This window comes from Condylura cristata, unplaced genomic scaffold, assembly GCF_000260355.1.
Source record: "Condylura cristata isolate star-nosed mole 26May11 unplaced genomic scaffold, ConCri1.0 scaffold00010, whole genome shotgun sequence".
In the NCBI taxonomy this organism is placed as follows: Eukaryota; Metazoa; Chordata; class Mammalia; order Eulipotyphla; family Talpidae; genus Condylura; species Condylura cristata.
Window position 1 is genome coordinate 15,520,070 of NW_004567111.1, and position 18,602 is coordinate 15,538,671.

The following is an 18,602-nucleotide window of genomic DNA, read 5'->3' on the forward strand; positions in this document are numbered from 1 at the left end:
ACCAACGCAGGTTGCAGTTAGAAAAGATACCCAATTTTTTTGGATGGGATAATTTCCCATCTATTTTGATCAGAGAAGCTGCTATGCTTCTCCATCAATCAATACATCTTTGAAATTTCCCTTCTATGTCCATAGCAATAGATTTCCCAGAAGATGGCTGGGTGAATTTATTTGCAATTACTGCCAAGTGCTTTTCAGGACTGACTAACTATCTGATGCTAATGCATTTGCACAATGCTGACAGATAAACGACAGTCCGCACAGCCACCAACACCACATGATAACACTTACACTCATCTCCCCATACATTAGGTGTTCTCTTCTCCATGACAATGGTTCTGTCTCACAAGAATTTTTATTTCTGGCCCTGTCTTCAGTGTAAGTTTTCTATAATTCTAGAATGGTGCTCTAAAACTCATGTTCAGTTGGTGGAAAATGACCCAACTCTTTTATCCAGTCAATATCATGCTGCTTGCCTAATGCCTGTACTATACTGGTAGTGATGTAGTGAGTCAACATTAGATATTTGAACTTATTTGCTTGTACTGCAACAACCTATATTCAGCCTTAAGTTTGAGTATTTCAAATAAATTCAAGCTGAATTTGCTTTTAAATCACAAACAAGTTATTTCATAAAGGAAACTCTTACTTTGGAATCTGTTTATTCAAGGACATTCTCCCAATAGTTTTTTTGTTTGTTTGTTTGATTATGTTTGCCATTGTATAACATACTTAAATCCTATCCAACATCATTTATTTCGTTATTAAGAGCTCGCATTACTGATACAATCATAGTGTGCTTTATTCTCTGACAAAATATTACACATTTTATCATCTAACTTTATATCACCTCTATTTTAAACCAACCATCTGTCTTATCCATATGCAAGAAGGTGCTTCTAAAGAAAAAAAATAAATAAAATAAATTCAAATAAAACTATTACTTGAATTGTTCATTATCAGCCAACACTAAGTTGTAAACTTTCTGAAAGTATTAGGATGGTGAAGTATCGGGGTGACTTAAAGTAAAATTTTGAATGCCATCTGACACAGAGTTTTGGTCAAAGCAAAGTCAGAGGATTTAGCAGAGGATTTGACCTTCACACATTGGTACTGTGGAGATGCAACACACACCCCTGCAGTGGATACAAATCTGTAGATCTAAAACCACTGAGGGAAATAAGTCGGAAGAAGAAATACAAATACCAGGTGACTTCACTCATGTGGAAGAAAAAAACAAAGCAGAGCACTAGAAGGAAAGAACCCTTTTAATATGACAGTAAAACTGTGGCTGCAAGAGGTGAGGCAGGGGTGTGAGAGAAAGTAGGGAGGGGGAAGAGTGGAGAAAAATGGAAGATCATTGATGCTTTGGTGTTAAGCATGATGTGTGTATGTATTTACAGAAATACATTGGCTATTTAGTGATAAATAATATTGCTTATGTTTAAAACTGATCTTGCAGCTATCATCTCTGAATTCTCTTCTTAATTTTAAAGAAATGGATTACTTAACTGGCTTTCATATGAAAATAAAGACTTGTTTTCAAATAATGACTGATTATCTCTTCCTCTGGGAAAATTCTTGTCATTATTTTATTTCTTTACATCACTGTCCAAGAATATTAAGTAGTATTACATGAGGGTCTGTAAGCATAGGCTAGAACCAAATTACACAATCATGATAATGGCAATCCTTGCTTCATTCTTTAATTTAAAGAGAATATATTTTAAGGAACTTAAGATAAGGAAAATACTAAATTATTTAATAGCCCAAGATATCATCACATGTATCCTTAAGAAGAACCTCATAGGGAATTTAAGAAGAGGGGAAAAAATGATGAAACGTTGAAAGCAGAGATTGGGATGATAAACTGTGAGGCTGGAGGAAAGACCTACAAGTCACAGAATATAGCAAGCTAGATGCTGGAAAAAGCAAGTGGATAGATTTTCTCTCAGAGCTGCCAGAAGGAAACAACCCTGTTGATACATTGAGTTCGACCAGTGGAACTAATTTTAGATTTCTGTTCTCCAAAGACAGGACAATACAACATGTGTGCTAATATTTAAAGGTAATGCATTTGTGATCATTGGTAACAATAATAGCAGATGGACAACAGACATATGAAAAAATGTTGGCATCACTTCTCAGGGAAATGCAAATCAAAACCACAGTGATATACTACTTCACACCTCTGAGAAAGGCCACATTAAAACAAACAACAGAATGGAGGCAGGTGCTGATGAGGATATGGAGAAAGGGGCCTTCTTACACTTTTGGTAGGAATGTAGACTGGTACAGACACTGTTTCTCAAAAGACTACACACATCCATCAATTCCACTGCTAGGTATATACGAGAAGAAACAAAAAGACTGATTTAAAGGAAACCTGAACTCCTATGTTTACAGCAGCACTATTAACAATAGCCAAGATATGGAAACCACCTAAATGCCCCAGAACAAACGAATGGATGAAGAAGATATGGAATATATCTATATAATTGAATACTACCCAGTGATCTAAAACAGAAACCCATGTTATTTGAGCAACATGGATGAAACTGGAAGGGCTTATACTAAGAGAAACAAGCCAGAAGGAGAAAGATAAATACCAGATGGTTTCATTTATATGTGGAATATAGAGAAACCAAACAAAGGATTAGACAAAGACAAACTTTAAAAGCGACCCTTTAAATCAGTCTGCAAATCTGAGGCATCCAGGAGGAGGGAAGGAGGGGAGAAAATGGAGAGCAGGATGGACTGCTAGAAAGAGCTGTGGTGACTATACCTGAGGGGAGAATCCTATACTGCGAAACAAACCAACAAACAAAAATGTAAAGTAGCATAACTTTGTTAATATATTAATCATTTTAAAAGATAAATGATAAAGCAATAATGTAACCAAAATAACTATATAAACTAAAAGAAAAAAAAAAGAAGAAAAAGGAAAATGATGGCCAAGCACACATGTGTACTAAATTGCATGCATGTTGTGTTAAAGAGAGCAGTCAACTTAGCGAGTTCAAATGGCTTAATGATAAAAAGAAAATACTGATTTCCATTAGTTGGGTTGATAGAAGCTAATGGGAAAGTGAGTAAGTCAAAAGTAACCCCTTAGGTGAGGGACAGGAAGTCGTGGGATACTTTATTTTCAGGGTCATTTCCTACTGCATTACTCAGACATATCTGAAAAGCCAGCATATGTTAATTTTTAGGCTACACGGAAATAAAATGAGGTAGGTAACTAAAATATATGAAACATAACTTGTTTATGAAGTGGATTGAAATAATGAATGAAACAGTTTCAGAACAACATGCATCATAAAAACTATTATTTCTAAATATTGAGCACTGGCAAATTAAACATATTCTATAGTAATTAAAATATGCTTGAAAAACATTAACATGCATTTTTAAGTACAAGAATTGGCAGGTGAAGGTAGATCATGTGTAGCCTTTCTCTCTCTTCTGCTGCTTTTAGTGAATATGCATAACTTACTCCTCAGGGAAGAAATCTTGCAGTTAATGAGAATCCTTCCCAACGGATGTCCTGGGTAGGCATTTGGAAGCTGAAATACTTGAACTTGCATTGAGTCATATGAACACAGGGAACTTGAATGCTAATGTTCCCATGTGTGTTATATTTTCATACATGAAGACTAATTGCTTTCTTCAATTTCTCAAATAAGATAAAGTCACTTCAATATCCTTTTCTTTTAAGAAAAAGTTATTTTAGCTGTTTTTTTTTTAAGATTTATTTATTTATGCATACAGAACTGGGGTACAGGCCAGAGGTGCAGGGGCAGTGAGAGGACTCACCGGAGACAGAGTGGGGAGCAGAACAGGCTGACTGATGAAGTACACTGCTGAGAGGAGCAGCGGGCAGGTCAGGACAGGTCTGCCACACCATGTGGGTTAACTCCAGGGCGGGCATCAAACTCATGCTGAAGTGGCTTTAGCTTCTTAGTGTTGTGTTTTAACCTGCTGCTCCCTCAGGGAGAGCCCTATTTTAGCTGGGATTTTAATCTATTAATTTAAAAGTCAATTTAAAGTACCAAATTGTGGCACTAAATATTTCACCAAATTTCATAATTTTTTAGAATTGGAACATACAATGCACTCAAGTCATATATTCACATTTGGACAAACGTATGTGATGTTATACTATGTCCAGCTATAGGCACATGAGTGTTCTAAGTCTGGGGAGATCGACTGTGTCAGCTATCTCACTGAATGAAGTGTGAATCAAGCACAGTCCAACTGATACAGAAGTAGTCTGAATTAATAAAGATTCAGTAAACTCTTGCAAAAATGATTTCAAACTTCAAAAAAGATGAGATAAAGATGTTCGTGAGGTCTCAGTTGAATGCTTGGGGAGGCCTCTTGTGAGTGGGGATCCCAAGGAAACCAGCCTCCCATGGCCTCTTGTTGATGAACTTTCGTCTCTTCTGAAGATATCCCCATACCTTCTGTGTAGGTATGGGAATGTGCTTGTGCCTTCCTTTTTCTTTTCTTTTCTTTTTTTTTTAAATTGGCAAATTGAATTCTTCTAATTATAGCCTTCATATTTTATATTTGTTTTGATAAATTGGGGTATAGCCCAGAGGTGGAAGGGTGGTAAGAGGGTTCACCAGACAGAGTTGGGAGCAGAATAGGCAGACTGACCAAGTACACTGCTGAGGAGAGCAGTGGGTGAGATAGGAACGTTCTGCTGTGCCATGTGGATTTCCTCACTGTCCAGGGATCGAATTTGTGCGGAAGCATAGTGCTGTGCTTTAACCCATTGTGCCTCCAGGGAGGGCCCAAATGGATAAAACATTTATTTTACAGTGTTAGAATTCAAAGTGTCCTTTTTGAGATTTGACACTAATAATAGTTGATACTATTCCATTAGATTTTACATTTTATATAACCATATAATTCCACAGCAACTTGCCTCTCTCTCTCTCTCTCTCTCACACACACACACAGATATGCACGCACACATCTGTTTTTTGTAAGTATAATGAATTTCTATTGGTATTAAAATTACATCTGGATAATTTGTGTATACTTACCAGGGATTTATCCATATCTAAGACTTCATAACTGAATCATGAAAATTAAATGATTTAGAAGAGCACTTCTGTTATAACTTTCTTTTTTAAGGCATACAAGAGCTGGGGTACCAGCCAGATGTCAGAGGGTGAGAGGATTCACCAAAGACAGCATGGGGAGCAAAAAAAAAGAAAAAAAAAAGTTTTTTTCATGAAAGCTTTCCTGTTCTGACTCCCTGTTGAGGACTGTGTCTTCATTCTTCGTGGAGGGCCTCTTTTACATGACTTAGAGATTAAGTTCGTATCTCTTCAGATGTGTGTTACCTCACTACACTCACCACTGAGACGATCTTCTGTCAGCTCCAGCATATGTTAATTTTTAGGCTACACGGAAATAAAATGAGGTAGGTAACTAAAATATATGAAACATAACTTGTTTATGAAGTGGATTGAAATAATGAATGAAACAGTTTCAGAACAACATGCATCATAAAAACTATTATTTCTCACCTCATGAAGGTGAAGTAAAACATGTAGAGACTTTGAATAGGTATGTACAAATAAATCTTAAAAAAAAAAAATTAAACAGAATCTGGCCCTCCCTGGTGGCGCAGCAGGTTAAAGCACAGCACTGAGAAGCTAAAGCCACTTCCACATGAGTTCGATTCCCGCCTACCCCGAGGTGACCACATGGTGTGGCAGACCTCTACTGACCTGCCCACTGCTCCCCTCAGCAGTGTACTTCGTCGATCTGCCTGTTCTGCTCCCCACTCTGTCTCTGGTGAAGCCTCTTGCCACCCCTCAGCCTCTGGCCTGTACCCCAGTTCTGTATGTACAAATAAATCTTAAAAAAAAAAAAATTAAACAGAATCCTTTGTCTCCGTCGGATATGTTATCTTTGTAAATTAGATGCTAAGATGTCACCAAGCCCTTTTACTTTCATGTGTTTTCAGGGAACTTTTTTTCTTCCTTTTGCATTGTTTTCTTAACTTATAATATTAACAGACAGGTATCTAGAAAATAGATATATGTGTCGGACTCTGTATCTCTCACTCAATGATAACTTCCTTGAAATCAAGTACTTTCATTCCCCTAGCAATGCCTTATCTATAGTTGATGTGCCAAAAATAAATATTAACAGAATTTAAACATAATATTAAGTGTTTTATTAGACAAGAAAACTCATTAATTTATTACTAAACTTGTTACATGCTTCTTCTATTTTTGATGTTTTACCAAATGAATTTAAAGCAGTAAATTACTGGTAAGTTGATATCAACATTTTTGTTGAGTTTTTATAATATAATGTTAGTAAATTAGTTTATTTTCCTCTTAATAAATTTCCTTTCCACAGATGCTCTATACCAATAGCTATTTATGGCTATTAATCATAAAATACTTACATAAACTAGTAGATTGTGCTTTTACCCTTCTCTAAATCCCTTTTCTCATTCGAGAGTTCTCTATACTGCTCCTTCTAAGTCTCCAAGTCTCCTAGTGACAGTAATTCTGAGATTTTTGTATTCTTTACTTTTGTATGGTTATTAGTGTCACTGGAATAAACACTATTTTGCTTTCTTGGTAGCATGCTTTCAAAAAAGATTAAGTCTCTCTTTTGATTTTTGCATTTCCACCCCCCTAGTCTGTGTCTGAAGCTCCTTTCAGGGAATCAGTTGCTTTGTCTTTCACTAAAATCAAACTTCACTTTTCTGCAATTGTAAATCCTCAGTAAGTAGTTTGTATGATGCCAAGTGGACTTGAGTGACTTTGTTACTCTTCCTTCCATTCTGTTTAAACAGTATTTAGCGAAGTGTTGCTCAGACCAACATCCTTACTCTCTCATTCTGCGAGATTTCCCTCTTTACTTTCAGAGAGGCTTGTTTTATCACAGTAGTTCTCACTAAATGGCAAAGTCTACCAGCTTGTCTTCTTTATCTGGATTAGTACCAGCTGCTCCTACCTTTTTGCTTATGTCTTTGAATAGAAAAATGAAAATATTCAAAGTTATAATGTTCAATTGTTTTATTCATATTTATATATAATAATGAGTCATTAATATAATTTCCAAAGAGTTAATTATGAAAAAGTTTAGTCCATTCTGAAAAACAGTATTGTTGTGCCTTTAAGGCATCCAGCCTCTTGGCACTGACATGTTAATGTAGGCAAAGGTGGCTAGGGAGGACAGGACCCTGGTGGGGGGGGAAATGGGCCTTCTCAACTACCCTGTGGTGTCCATACTGCTCAAGTAAGTCAAAATTCCTAATGAGTCCAGGTGATTATTTAATGGTTTCTATGGATCTTAACAGGCTGGCATTGGGGATGGTTGAGGGTGGGGAAGAGGGTATAGAATTCAAATTTAAAAGGAACATTTTCTTCACAGATAATGACCACTTATAAATCCTTGAAAGAAGTTTTAAAATCATTGATATAAGCAATTAACACCCAGTGAAATAAGCAGGTAATTGTCAGTAAGTGTATTTCATAGGAGGCAAGAAAATGTATGTGGATTGAGGCAGGCATTCTAGTCTTCCCTATCCACTAAGTGAAGTAAACCTCAGCTTTCCACCACATTCTGTCCTAGACAGGGATAGGCAGAAGGGAGACGTTTCTGAGGGAACTAGTTTTAACTGTCACACCAAGCAAGACTTGGACCAGCAAACGTTTCCAAATCAGACTGATTCTTCCTGAAATACTGTGGATTTAGGCTCATTAGGGAGAAATGAGATGCAGATAAATATACTTACTTCTTAGCAGTGCCACAAACTTTTAAGTTTATGATACAGTAATCTTTTGAACAGTTTTGCTTTATTTTGTAATAAAATATGTACTGCCTAAAATTAAATTTTAAAATCTCATCTAGATTTTAAGTTTTATATTATACATTCATTAATCTAAAGGTTGATATTAACACAGTACTTTTACAAAATGTCATATTTTTGCATTATACTTTGTAATTTCTATCCACAAGAGTTAAACATTTTTAAATGTGATTAAGAGCAGAGATGATTATATTATGTAAACCTTCATTGCCTTCATTATATATATATATATATGTATATATATATATATATGTTTTGCAATTCTAATTTATATGCAATATTTTTCCTTAAAGAAATATTTTTGTATATAAATACATTTTATTAACTAAATTTTCTAGATGGAGTATTATTACATTTCATTTAATTTTGCTTCTTAGATTCCTTTCTCAATAAGTAGTATGATATCAGCTTGAATTAGCTAATCCCTGAAGGGCATATTATACAAATATTTTTTATAGAATGCATTGGCTAACCCATTTATCCATTTTTGTTAGTGTTATATTACTATGTAAGATTCTACACTTTCAGGTGTTTCTTATAGATCAGTCAGTCACTGTATATATATATATATATATATATATATATATATATATAGCACACTAAGCCCACCCCAACTAGTCAGTTACCACCAACCAGCCAGATCTATGCCACACGCTTCTCTTCAGGTGAGCTACATTCTGTTGTGGGAGTCTAAGGTTATGTTTTGTGTTTTCTTATATTTCACATGTTTTTATGCATTTGCTATTTTTCCTGAAACCATCCACCTCACCTATATACTCTGTGCCATGGTGCCAACCGATTTTCTTTCTTCATTCTAACTTCTTTCTCTGCGTTCCTAAGTTTTAAGTTTCACCCCACTGGGATCTGATGCTAGAAAACTTAACACAAACAATCCCAGGGATATTAATTTTCTGTGTCTCAGCTTTAAGCTCTAAAGTGGGAAAACTATTATTTCTCACCTCATGAAGGTGAAGTAAAACATGTAGAGACTTTGAATAGTGCATGAAATAAGGTAAAAAAGTTCAATATATTAATATAATTATCATTTCCTGCTTTTGTTTAACCTTCCAATCAAAATATATCATCTCTGTGTGTTAATCCCAGCTAATTAAAAACAAACATGTCATGCATTTTATATTAATAAACACAGCACTAAATTTAGATGAAAATGGTTTTCAATAAATCTTCAAGTGTAAATAATTTCAGACCAAGAGAATAATTACCATGTACATTTCAGTCAAGGTCCACATAAACCTGACTCCCATCTATGAAAGAACAAGTTCCACTAGAAAGAATAAAACTAATTCATTTTTTTAAAGGATCAACTTAACTTCCAATCCTAATTCCTTCCCTAGCATTTAGGGATGAAAATTCCAATCTTATTACTGTGGGTTCCCCTGATAATCAGTCCCAATTATTAGGTTCCCTACATACTTTCTAAAAGTCACCTCATTGACATAAACTCAGAAGTGATCAAAAGTGGTTTGTGTAAAGACCCTTTATTACCCTTACCACTTAGGAAATGCCAAGGACTTTCATAGTTCTATGCCAAAGACTGAATGCCTTAGTGTATTTAAACTGCTATAATAAAATGTTGCAGATTATAAGGTGGACTATAAATTACAAATATTTTTATGACAGTTTTGAAGTATGGAAGTCTAATATCATAGTACCATCCTAGCTAAATAAGGTACTAGATAAACCAGGTCCTGCTCTGTCTCACTTGATGGAAGGAGAAATGTCGTTTATAAGGACATTAATTTCATTCATGAGAATTCCTTCCTGGCCTCATCTCCACTGAGCGGACCCTATTTCTAATACTATCATATTAGTCATTAGGATTACCAATATGAATTATGGGGGTGATAACAAATCATTCAGATAATAGCCAAGAGAAATAACATACATACATATTTCTTATAAATAACAGTATCAATCCCAGTTCTATAGCATCCATTATACAAATAATCAATTCATTTATTCATTTGAATACTGATAAATAATATATACTCCAATATAGAATTGTTCTTAGGATCAGAGTTTTAGTGTTTAATAAACTTTATCAAGTATTTAATGCCTCAAAGATCTGACATTTTATCAGTTTAGTTAGCTCAATCATTCATTAAATATTCTTTATGTTGTTAAATATATTTTCATTCTCTATCTCTCAATTTAATACACTTAATGTATGGTGACACTTTGAGATATTTTACATCATATCATAGATGTTCATCTTCATTTTTGGGCATCATCTGTATATCTAGACATCCTTTTTAGACATCATCTGGACATTTCTGGCATGAACTTAGAAAATCACTAAAGCTTTAATATGAAATAACAGAAACAATGTAAATACTCTTATGAGAAAAATCAAAGTGTCAAATGCAATTAATATAATATGAAACAGAATTCAAAACCATATTAACGAAGAAAAATAGGCTATAGGAACACAATTTACTTGAAAACTCATAAACCACTGATTGGAGTTTGGATTCAGCAGAAACTGATTGCCAGACAAAGGAAAACTAGGAGATATTCCTATGAGAATTATGGAATTCACACACATTTGAAAGACTTAGTTTTGAGACATATATATAGATATATGGGAGATTATCTCATCCACATCTTCTCTAGCATATTCAGAAGAGTCAATACTCAAATAATTCCCATGAATCACTTCCGTGAAATCTGCCTTTTCTTTAGAAGTTAAAGATACTGCTAGTGAAAATATGTTCTTATCCCAGGTGCATCTTCATATTCATGACACATACTTTTCTTCTAGCCCAATTTATATATAAAAATACATGTGTCCATTGACTTGGAAATTGTGCATTGTCACCTTTTCTGTGAATTTCAGGCAAGTAAGTAGTTCCTTACTAGGCTTTCTTACCATTTGTACACCAGAATTCTGCTCTTACAAAAACTAAAGCCTTAAAAATAAATAAATAAATAAGTCCACATATAAACTTTTATGATTTTTTTTAAAGATTTATTTACTTATGCATACAGAACCGGGGTACAGGCCAGAGATGCAGGGGCAGTGAGGGGATTCATCACAGACAGAGTAGGGAGCAGAACAGACTGACTGTTAAAGTACACTGTTAAGGAGAGCAGCAGGCGGATCAGGAATGGTCTGCCACGCTAGGTGGGTCACTTCCAGGGCAGGAATCGAACTCATGCTGAAGTGGCTTTAGCTTCTTAGTGCTGTGCTTTAACCTGCTGCGCCACCAGGGAGGGCCAATTTTTATGATTTTTAACTGTTATAAAACAATATTTAAAATACAGTTATTTTAAAATAAAAGACATAAAATCACATAATTAAAATAAGTTAACATAATTTATGCAGGTACTATAAGGCAACCACCAGCAGGTCCCTGAAAGAACTCAGCAGCCAGTTGAGAGCCCTCCCATAGAGCCCTGTCCAACTCACACCCTTCTTCTCTAGCAAGCAACGACCTCTGGAACACAGTTTTCGTGGCTTTGCCATTTAAAAACTTTCATGTAAGTGTACACCGCTTGACACTAGAGCTTAGTCTTACTCGTTTTAAAAAAGATGGGTCCTCCATGGTGGCGCTACGTGTTAGGACGCAGCGCTGCAAGATGGCCGCAGCCACTTCAGTGTAAGTTCAATCTCGAGCCCCAGAGGTGACCACATGGCGTGGCAGACCTCTCCTGCCTCGCCTACTGCTCTCCTCAGCAATGTACTTCGTCCATTTGCCTGTTCTGCTCCCCACTCTGTCTCTGGTGAATCCTCTCACCTTTACTGCCCCTCTACCCTGAACCTCAGCTCTGTATGCATAAATAATTAAATCTTTAAAAAAAAAAAAAAACTTCATAGAAAAGTTAATATTACTTTACATATTTAGTGATATGTTTTCCTTTGACCTTCCTATATCCTTAAAATTTATATTCAGAGAGGCCTGACCATTTTGTTTGACCTGTATAGTTGTCCAAAATCGGGGTTTCATGATTTAAAATTCTGGAGTAATTGTACATAAATTTCTGTGATCTGGATTTCCTCCAGCTTGGCAGCTGTATGCAGAAACCAGATGAAATACTGATTGATTCCTCTGGCAAAAAAAGTATGGCTGGTGTTGGGAAGTACTTAAAACGCACATAATGTCTGGCTCTCTTTTTGTTATTCATTTTGGGGAGGAGGATGCAAAAATGGTTATGTTCTAATTCTATTATTATTTTGAATTTATTATTTGAAATATACTTCTAAAGGATAATTGCCTCATCTACTATTTGATATTACAGTAGTTCAGTATAAGTAGAAAAATATGTATAAAATGCTTGACTCTTTTACTCTGTTTGGCACTTAATGAATAGTTTCCTATCATCCTTTAAAAATGACTAATTATTTTATCATTAAGAACTCATGACTGTAACTATTTTTGGTGTGTTTCATTCCAATAAAAATTAGCTTTTTGAAATTTAAATCATTCCATTATGCCTGTGGTTTCCTGTTAAGCTGGAATCTTATTGATGATTCCACTAATCTTTTACAATTTCATGCTCTCTGGTATGATAGATATTCAAGGTCCATTATTCAGTTATTTTGTACTTCTGAGCTGTTTCCCAATAGGTGACATAAATCCCTTCCCCTGGCCATTTGGGAAGATATAATCTGAGTTCGGGAGGTTTTACCTCCTGCTCATCTGGCTCTACGTTAAAACCTTTTTATTTCCTAAACCCTGTTGGCATATATTGCTTCAGACAAATGAACCTTTGATTTTTTGTAACATATCTACAGAAAAAGTTGTAACTCAAGGTGAAAACTTAATCTTTATAGTTACTGATACTGTAACAGGGGTGCTGTCCCCTGGAAAAAGGGAGGCCCCAGGTTCCCTGCACCAACCAATGAAGGGTTGAGATGAACAAGAATGGGGAGAATCTAGAGGGAAGGAGGAAAGATGGAGGGCAAGAAATAGACCTGGAATAGTAGGCACATGGCAGAGAGACATGTGAATGCATCACAGTTGTTCTTAGCCTTGAAATTGTATCTGGGATACAGAGGACAAGAAAGAAGACACTTGAAACAGGTGGATCCATGGGGAGGTTAAAAATGTCAGGGTTGGGCACTCCCCCTGGTGGCGCCATGGGTTAAAGCACAGCACTACGAAGGTTTGTGTAGCCACTGCAGCATGAGTTCAATCCCTAGCCAGGGAGGTGACCCACATGGTGCAGACCTCTCCTGACCCACCCACAGCTCCCCTCAGCAGTGTATTTCATTAGATCTGACTGTTCTGCTGACCTACTCTGTCTCTGGTGAATCCTCTCACCCTCCACACCTCCAGCCTGTACCACGGTTCTTGTATGCATAAATAAATAAATCTTTAAAAAAATAAAATTCAGTGTTTATGTTGGTTTTGATGTTGCTCCTTTCCTTCCAGACTTGTCTGGCTATTTCTGCCCCTTTCATATGGATCCCCATCAGAAGGTGCCTTAGACCTTTAGCAGGCATTTGGGTCTCAATGGCCATGCTATGTGCCTATCCTGATTGGCTAGGCAGTTACCCATGAGGGGAAGGTTAACTTTGGGTGCTTAATTTGGGTACTATGATATATTATTTGTTTTTTTGTTTTTTTCTTTTTGTCTCCTCATTGCAAACTAATTTTATTAAAGTTCCTTTCCATTAAAGGTTTTGCATATTACAATATGTTTTGTGTTTATATGGCAGATGGCAGAATCTATTTAAAGTGGAAAGGTTAAGGAATCCTTGGCTTCCCTTTACCTGCCTGGTAACAATATAATGCCTAGTAGTATATACGTATTTGACAATAATGTGAATTAATAATTAGCAACTTGTTATTTGTAACAATTGATAGCTTCAGAAACATTATTTAAGTGTTATTCATCTCTAATTTTCAGTAATAATTTAGATCCATATTGCCTAGATAAATGAAGCAAAAGTTGTGATTTAAGTATCTATAAAACATTTATGAGAACAACATTATAACATTTGATAAGGTATATGAAAAGAAACTAACATTTTGGGCCCTCCTTGGTGGCGCTGTGGGTTAAAGCACAGCACTGAGAATCTAAAAGCCGCTTCCACATGAGTTCAATTCCCACCTGCCCCGGAGGTGACCACATGGCGTGGCAGACCTCTCCTGACCCGCCCGCTGTTCCCTCAATAGTGTACTTCGTCGATCTGCCTGTTCTGCTCCCCACTTTGTCTCTGGTGAAGCCTCTCACCGCCCCTGAGCCTCTGGCCTGTACCCCAGTTCTGTATGCACAAATAAATAAATCTTTAAAAAAAAAAAAGAAACTAACATTTTACTAAATTATTTAGGAAAATATTCACCTATAAAATCAACTGAAAAGAGAAAATTATACAATACTTAATTTTGCTCTCATGACCTGTCTTTTTTACACTTTACTTACCTCTGTTAAAAGCTCAACCTACTAAATCTAAAGATTTAATTGGCTTTATTAAATGATTCATGAATTGGGCAGCGTTAGCTCTTACTAATGGAAATTGTGTTGTAAGGGGTTGCAACAAAATGAAAGGCTTTTAAAAGTCAAAAAGAGGATGGGGCAAGGAGGTTTTTTTGTTTGTTTGTTTTTTAGCAAGGTAACTTCTTAGTTCAGGCAAGGCCTCCCTCCCTTAGGGGAAGAAGTGGGTCTTATCATGCAGATGGTCTGCTATTGTTTATCCAAAGTGATCGGTATTAAATTACCAGGAAAGGTTGAAACTTTAATTAAATTAGATATTAAATCTGAGTTTGGTGACCTGGAATTAGATTTGGGTGTGCTGCTTGTGGAAGACCTCAGTTTCATTTATTACTTTTAAATATTTTATTTATTTTTGTGTGGGAGGTCTGTAGTGCAAGTCAGAGGTACATGGGGGTAAGAGAATTCACCAAAGCCAGAGTCCCCACTGCAGAACAGGCGGATTTACTAAAATAAACTTCTGAAGGAAGCAGCCAGTGAAACAGGAGAGGTTTGCTGTGCCAGGTGGGCTAGGTCTCTGGCCTGAGATCCAACTCAGGCCACTGAGGTCGGCCTGCATGGTGGTAGCACTAAGACCTAATGCCTAGGCCACTAAGAAGGCCCAGTTGTTTACTTCTGAAAGATTTATTATTTATGCATACAAGAACTGGGTTTAGGCCAGAGGTGCAGGGGGTGAGAGGATTTGCCAGAGAGAGTGGGGAGCAGAACAAGAAGGTTGACTGAAAAGCACTGCTGAGTGGAGCAATGGATGGAGCTGGAGCGGTCTTCCATGCCATGTGGGTCAGCTCTCTGCTTGTGCTGCAGTTGCTGGGTAAGCTTGCTAGCACTGTCTTTAACCCATGCATCATCAGGGAGACCCCTAGTGTTTTTAGTTTTAAATCATAACTGCCTAATTAATAATCTACACTTTGTCTTTTATTTTTATGTACTTAGAAATGTAGTGAAATGTTCTCAGTGGTGTATCAAGACACTTTAAATACAGCAGCTTAAATATGAGCCAACTAACAGCTTGTATAGAAAAAAAGTATATGTGTGTGTATACATATATATGCACATATATACACATACATACACACATACATATGTGTGTGTGTGTTTGAAAGGATTAGAGAAAATAGAGCAACAGGAGGGAAAATCCAGGTTTTTAACCATTAAAACAGGGGATATGGTATTGAAGAAGATGAATTAAAGAAAAGTCTCTTACTATCTTCTTCACCCACCCCAATTCTCAATCTCTCATTCTCTCTCTCTCTCTATCTCACTCTCGCTCCCCTCTCTTGCTCAACCTGTTGAATTGTAGTGCAGTTGGCACATACTTAAAATATACAAATAATTTTGATCTTAGCATATATAAAATTATCAGTATAATCCACATTATAAATCCAGTCCTTGATCTGTGATTTATAATCTCTCCCTCATTTTCCTGTAGTTAAGTCATAATGATGTTAGTGACTTGTTTCTTATGAATACGGTAAAAGTAATGAATATATAATGTTCAGACATGCACTGTGATTGTCAACAAGAAGTAGGTTTATTGCATCAATGCCAGTTTAGGGGATTACACCCCAGGGCTGAGCCCCCTTTGTAGGAAGTCAGGCTTATACACACTTGCGGTTTTAGTAAGAGTCCAGGTGGGTTTGCACAAAAAGTGACACGTGGTCATATCTGACCTGGCTACATACCAAGAAGTGAGTTGTATAGTGGCAGTACATAGTCTAATATGAAATGAGATTTGTACCAGGGACTAAGATGCACACAAGGAACTGAGGAAAAGGTTGTTACTCAAGACTTCCAAACCATTTATCTCAGGTCACCATGCTTCATTATTCTCAAAAGTTAGGTTGCATTTATCTACTTAAAGTGTCTGTGTTTATTAGTCATGTATCACTGAACATAAGTCAGTGCTACACAGATCCCACTCCACACAGCTATGGTATGTGCTGGTGATCTTATTGATCTTATCTAAGTTATTGCAGTTATAAGCTATGACAGTCAAACAGAGGTGACATCACCTAAGGATAAATTTCTCAGAACTTACCCTCTTCTTTAAGTGACATTTGCCTGTACTGTGAACTCTTACATGATTTCTCATTTCACCCCATTGGCTGAATTTCTCTTTGGTTATATAAAATTTCCCTAAAGTTAAAACTGAATTTCTAAGAAATATATGATTTAGGGGCTCTAATTTCAGGAACATATTTGAGGCCAATACTCAACCTCAAAATTGACTTTTTTAATTGTATACTTTTATTGATGTAACATTGATTGCACCACTATTTATTATTGGAATCTAGATTCACACTCCCTCAGGTATTTGTTACTACACCACTGAAGTATCCATAATCATCCTTAACTTGGTATAGTGGAATATTATAAAAAGTTACTTCTCTCTTAAAACAATAGACATGCAAATAAACTAAAGTAGCTGAGGGGATTAATATGTTTCAGAGCTAGAATGCAAATATTTGTTGTTGGGGACATATTGTAATTGGTAATATACATTTTATAATGTAACCTTTACTGTTACTGAACTTTTATAGTAACACCTTCAAAAATAATAAAATAATAGTAACTTTAAATAATAATTAAGAAAAGGTAAAAGCAAGGTTTGGTAAACAAGGAATGGAAGGAGTTGAACAACTGAAATTTGGCATCTTGAATAATTTTGAGTATTTTGAGTAACAAAGAAAATATCCCAATACTTTAAATATATTCTGATAATGTTCAAGATGTATTTGCTGCTAATCTGAAGTTCATATTTAACTGTCTGAATTTTTATTTACTTAATCTGGGAAATCAAAATGTAAAAAATCATGCAGTTTTCATGATGTTATCATGAAGGACATATAGAATTGCATTTCTCCTTTTTTTGAAAAACTCAGAATCCTGAATCATCAACAAAGTTCCAAAAATTTCAGATATGTCCTTCACACCAAAACAAAGCAACGAGATAGAGGAGACAGAGCACTAGATTACATTTGTGTAAAATAGATCTCTGGAAAAAATCCTTAAAATCTAGGATATCGCACTGGAGAAATACACAGTATTCTGTTTAAACCTTTGTCAAATTTTGTTCTCTGTTTTATACTGAAATTATATCATAGCTAATAACACTCTGTACTAACAGGAGAAGTCACCCAGCTCATCATTAATTAGTCCTAGATTATTTATTTTTCCCCCTTTTGCCTTTTCCCTCCTTTTGATAATTTGAGGCAAATTGTAGTGTTCATCACAATTGTTAATAGCCTAATTATGATTAATTGCTTTCATTATGTGTTCATTAATTGGTTTTAATAAATTGAAAGCAATTTAAGATGAGTCTTGCCCTGAAGACCCTTATGATAATTATGTGAGTACAAAGATGACTGAATATTTAGTAAAGATGTTTCAAAAATGAGTAATAAAATGAGCTCATGAAAGATAGAAATCTTTTAAAAATAGCACTTATTTTATTAAATTAGTTTTAGATGCACAACAAAAATGAAGGGGAAAGCACACAGATTACCTACATAGCTCCTACCCCTGCATGCACACGTCCTCCTCGACTTCCAGCATCTCCCCAGAAAGTGGTGCATTTGTTACACCTGATGAACCCACATTGACTGGTCGTTATAACTCAAAGTCCACAACATACCTAACGATTCACTTGGTGGCATAAATTTTATGTATTTGGACAAATGTGTATAACTTGTTTTCATCACTGGTGTTATCTCAGTATTTTCACTTACATAAAAACCTCTGTGATTCAAGTCATTCCTCCCTAGTCTCTGTTAGCCCCTTGTAATTCTTACATTCTCAATAGTTTTGCCATTTCAAGAATGTGTTCTAGTGATAACAATGGAACCTTTACACCTTTACATGCGGGTCGTATTTCACTTAGTTATATGATTTGAGGTTGATTTCTCCATGTCTTTTTATGATTTGAAACTCATTTCCATTTAGCGCTGACTACTATATCATTATTTGGATGACCCAAAGTGTGTGTATCCATTCATCCACTGAAAGTCATCTTCTGCTCATGAAATCAGCTAACTATAAATAAAATTAACTGTAAACATCCAGGTGTGGGTTGTTAAATGAAAATAAATTTTAGAACTATTGACATGATACCAAGAATTGTAACTTCTGGACCATTTTATAAAACTATGCTAAGTTTTAAAAGAAGCTGCTGAATCCTCTTACAGAGTGGTCTTATTATTTGGCATTCCCATGAGATAGGAATGAGATTTCCTACTCTTCCACCTCCTCTGATTTTAGATTCCTTTTTATATCATTCTCCTACCTAGTTGCT